At 40.8% G+C, this 4927-nt stretch overlaps 1 long non-coding RNA gene across 2 annotated transcripts; it reads right to left on the reverse strand.

The window, feature by feature from the left end:
• Window positions 1-887: 887 nt before the first annotated feature.
• Window positions 888-4076, reverse strand: LOC122092798. 2 transcript variants are annotated; one of them, XR_006144316.1, is made up of 6 exons: window positions 2823-4076; window positions 2219-2644; window positions 1847-2059; window positions 1521-1753; window positions 1389-1457; window positions 888-1309 (listed from the first exon to the last, which is right to left on the reverse strand). It is a non-coding gene; the product is annotated as an uncharacterized LOC122092798 (long non-coding RNA). The 2 variants fall into 2 exon arrangements; XR_006144315.1 differs by having other exon boundaries at window positions 1847-2115.
• Window positions 4077-4927: the final 851 nt, after the last annotated feature.

Here is a 4927-nt window from a genome sequence, read left to right on the forward strand (position 1 = left end):
CTCAAGAAATATTATGTCTGAAAGGGTGAAGAGCCTGAACTACGTCAAATCTGATTCCTTTCGAGGGATACATAGACAACTTGACATGTGTAAGTGCAGTCTCAACCATATAAAGGCAATAAATTGGTTCCTCAATTAATAATCAAAGTATCTTAAAAGATCATCATAGCATCATAGTTTGTGTCCCCCAAGAATCGTCATTTGGCACGAAAGGCCATTATGTATCTGTTATCCACCCATTGGTTTTCACTTCTTCTCCAGAATTTTATCCCCTAACAATTGTCATTTGGCATACAAGGTTGTTAGGTATCTGTCATTCACCTATAGTCTATCAACTCTTATCTAGGATTCTATCCCCTTAAAGAAAATTGCCGCCCGGCACCAATTTATCAAGGCCAGTTTATTCCCCACCCTTGATCAGTCAAAAAATAAAAGCTTGATGCAACAATGGTAAAGGCTTGTTTGAGTCATTATCTAATGAGTAATGCTTTGATAAATCATCATATCTCTTTTGTTTGTGATGGTTTTAAGAAAATTCATGAGCTCGTTGGATGAGACGTTGAGGAAATGGACCTTAGACATAAATATGAGGGCACCGGGATCGCTGGAATCTATGAATATGTTAATCCTCGGCTGGATCGGATGTGTGAAGCTACATCACCAATTACTTTAGTAGGTGCCTCAACATTGGGATGCCAATTTACATGTATTTCGATTTGGATTGGTCAAGATCTGCCCAAATCTCAAAGAATTATGGGTTTGTATGTTATCTCCACCCCAAGGTAGTTTGTTTTAACCATCTTTGAAGAAAGATTATTCAGAGGAAATTCAGGATTTCTTTGGATGAAAGGAAGAGGAAATAAAGCAATTTGTTAGGTATGGGAAGATTGACATTACGAAGCTGGCCCAGATCTTCATCCAATATCTACCAATGGGAGGAATCCATTAATAGAGATCATATGATGCTTATTTACTTTGCATGATAGCTCGTTATGTTCTCTGCACTCCCAAACGTGGTGCACCAATCGTTCTGATTGAGATGGTAAAACAGTTGAAGAAAGGAGGTGACATCATCCCTACTGTTCTTGCAGAAGCATTCTAGGGATTCGATGACATGAGCCATGGCCACAGATTCGGACTAGATCTCGGAACCGTACTCTGAATCATCCCTATGGAGTACCGGGGAACCCGAGGATGCTGGTCCAACCTGCTCTAGCCTCTGAATCATGTCCTGAATCAGTGCATCCTACAGTGTGATTTCCCGCTCATTGGAACTAACTTGGCTCTCCAAGGTGGCAAGCCTCCCATCCTAAAGAATAAAGGAAAGATCAAGAAGAAAAAGAACGAAGGAAGAAGGACAAAAAGGAAAAGAGGAAAGTAGGAAATACCTTGGCAACAATCGTCTCTCACAGGCCATAATGCATCCTCCTGATCTCAGAATAGACCTCCAGAGACACCTGAGAAAGAGCATATCAGCCAAAGGAAGTCTAGAGTCAATTGAAGGATGATCAGATACTCACAAAGTCAAAAGGAATGGGTAGCCGAAGGGAAGCATCTGCATCTGTCTTCTACTCTAGAAGATGAGAGAGACTGGGGTTGGCCGAGTTGGGATAGTTCCAAGTGGGGAAGCCATGGAAGGGGATGCTAGCAACTCTGAGAGACCCACCTGCACTGGTAGAGGGTCCCACTTATGAAGGTCAACATTATTGACTTGTGACCAAATAGTAGAAGGATCTACACCTCGCTCTCTCCCCTGAAAGAACATCAGTACAAGAAAGAATTTAAAGGAAATACTCAAGAAAGGGCAACATACCACTGGACCAGCAGGACCAAGAGGGGTGCATACTGTCTCCTCCTCCAAGAAGGCTCTGTAGTCCCTAGCCTGGTCAAGAAATGAGTCATTCCATACTCCATCAGCCAAATGCTTAATCTCGTCTACTGGGATGATCTCTGGGCAATGCATAGTGGGTGGAGGAAGACCTGGAGATGGGCGTGACTCGATATCCGACCATTGGGGTACTACTCTCTCTCCCAAATACCACATATGGCCCCAAATACCCTGAAAGAGGACTCGGTTCTCAGATAAGTGTTTAGCCAATGCAAATCCTTCAGAATCTGGAAATATGAGGCAATAGAATGGTCTCCAAGTGACTACAAATCCAAGGAAAAGTAAGTACAACACAAGATTAAAGGAATTTCAGTGTCAAGTGTGGCATACCTCTATGAGATCATTCTAAAAGAGAACAAGCGGTGGTCCCAGGAGGATGGCGCTGAGCCCTAATCATTCGATTATCTCCCCACCTCATGGCTACAGGGAAGAAGAATGCCTAAGGGTCCCTCAGTCTAGGAGCTATGGTCCCCAAGTGCTCAAAGCACCAAGGCTGTTTCAAAAAATTAAAGTAAGAAAGTGTAATCCAAATGAATGAAAGGAAATGGGTACAAGAAGGAAAGTTACCTGGAGGATGAAGCTCACTCCCTTGAGACCTCAGTCTCCATATGACAGCAAGTCTAAGGCCCGCAGGAGATATATGTAGGTGGCCCCACCCCAATCCCAAGAATCTACCGCATGAACTGTGGCTGTAGAAAACGTGTGAAGGCCATCTTTACTCGGACTAATATGAAGAGAAGCTTTCGTTCGTCGATCCTTGACAACAAAAAAAGGTGGGTGAAATTCAAAAAATACATCATATCAGCACAAAAGTTCTGGATAAAAAGTAAAGTCTTAGTTATTATAGGTACATATAGCAAATTAGAGAGTTGAAAGGAGTGAGAGGGAGAAGAGAGAACTACTTTACAAGTATTAGATATGACGAGACCCTTACCATTATAAATGTAGAGCTTGTCTAGACCAAAGTATGGATCATAGGAGGAGAGGGAGTCTAGATCTGGGGTCACGTGGTGAGTAGCCCCTGTGTCTGGGAGCTATGTGTATGTTATAGGGGTGGGAGTTGGGTATGGGGCTGTGTGATGGGCGGATGGGGGGTGGGTATTGTGAAGAAAGGGTGGATTGGCATGGGGAACATTAGGGTATGATGGTTGACATGACTGTTGGCGGTAATAACATGTCGTAGCTGTATGATTGGTACACTGGAAAATAACACAATAGAGGCGGCCAGTCCGACCATGCCTTCTTCAACCATGACCACGGAATGAACCACGATGAGAGGAGGATCATGGTTGGTCATAAGTGTTACCTTGGTTAGGCTGAGGCTGGACATTATGGGCAGCAGGGGAGTCCACAGTTGAAGAAACTTAAGTTAATTTATTGAGAGATGTTCCATGAAGAAACTTATGCTTGAGAAGCAGAGCATGAAGGTCCGTATAGGATAGCTGTTCTTGACGACATAACAGGGAGGAGAAGATGTCACGGTACTCTGATTTAAGAGCCCAAAAAATATAGATATTAAAGTCCTCCATTGGGAGGGGTTTTCCTACAGCAGAAAGTTAGTCAAATATCATCTTTGCTCGGTGAAGAAATGTGGTGATGGATTCATCTGGTTTGTGAACCAGATCTTGGAGCACAAGGTGCAAAGAGAGCACCCTAGTTGTGGACGGAGTAGAAAATGTAGTGGCAAGGTGTCCCATATTTCTTGACTGGTAGTTTTCCCAACAACAAGTGGAAAGACTTCTTCACTAAGGGACGTAATAAGCAAGCTCATGAGGGCATTGTCCGGTAATGCCAAGTAATGACAACCATAGGGTTAGATAGGCATGGAATGGTTCCATTGAGGTATTCAAAAATATTTTGCCCTTTAAGGAAGGGTGTTATTTGTGTCTTCCAAATTAAATAGTTTTTGGGCTCAAGCTTAATTGAAAGCAAATGATGAGATGGCATGTAGGAGGGGGCGGTGATGTTGGTGGTTGTAGTAGGCTAGAGAGGGTCGATAAGGTGGTCATCAGTTTGAGGAGATGGAGAGTGGGGTGGGTTGATGACAGCGGCCATAGTAGGGTAGTGAAGAGAGTCATGGGTTGAGAAGAGTACCAGAAAGAGAGAGGGATCAATCACGCTAGCTCGTTGGAGCCTAAAAAAAAAAGTAAGTCTTTGCTTCAGTCATGTCTGACTCTTGATACCATACTAGAATAATGAATAGTGAATGAATACCTTGAGATCTTTCATTGATATATGTCCTATTTATATACATGAGGATACTATCTTAGGAGATTTACAGAATATGCACATATCATCTATAGAATACAGGGTTACCATATATTATGGTTTTACAATGGTAGGAGGTCCACACCTACCATATATATGGCAAGTGCATATGGTAGATAACTATGTATATCTACACCTACCATATGTATAGAGAGTGGAGATAAGCCTGACTGTATCTTTGATTATAGCCACCTCACTGGCCATGTATGTGAAGAATGGAATTTGGTAGATGGTTGTACCAATGGGATACAGGATAACTTGATATGCGGTTTCCTATTTGGGAAAATCGATTCATATTGGCTAATAATTTTGATATTAGTTTTTAAGTAAATTCCTTAGTAGGAAGTCCTACTTAACTTTTACCATCATATTGGTCCACCTACACCAATTGAATATCTCTATAACAAAATCTCTCTATTTTCTCTCTAGTGCCTTTCTTTTCGATTGTCGATCTTATCATAAATTGGGATCCTGTTTAGTATATGTGAAAAGATATATAAATTGTTTCTATTAAATTTACCATTATATTACCAATCCACATTTTCCTTATTCACACTTTCATGAATATAAAAAGGCCTTTTTTTTTTTTTTTTTTTTTTTTTTTTTTTTTTTTTTTTTTTTTTTTTTTTTTTTTTTTTTTTTTTTTTTTTTTTTTGGCGGACAGTGCAGAAATTTTTGACTTTTTTATTCTTACTATCCCACCTAATTGGTTACAATTGGTTACAACCTATATGGAACATATACAGAAAAATTATTCCTTTTTTTTTTTTT

Source organism: Macadamia integrifolia, chromosome 11 (assembly GCF_013358625.1).
Source record: "Macadamia integrifolia cultivar HAES 741 chromosome 11, SCU_Mint_v3, whole genome shotgun sequence".
In the NCBI taxonomy this organism is placed as follows: Eukaryota; Viridiplantae; Streptophyta; class Magnoliopsida; order Proteales; family Proteaceae; genus Macadamia; species Macadamia integrifolia.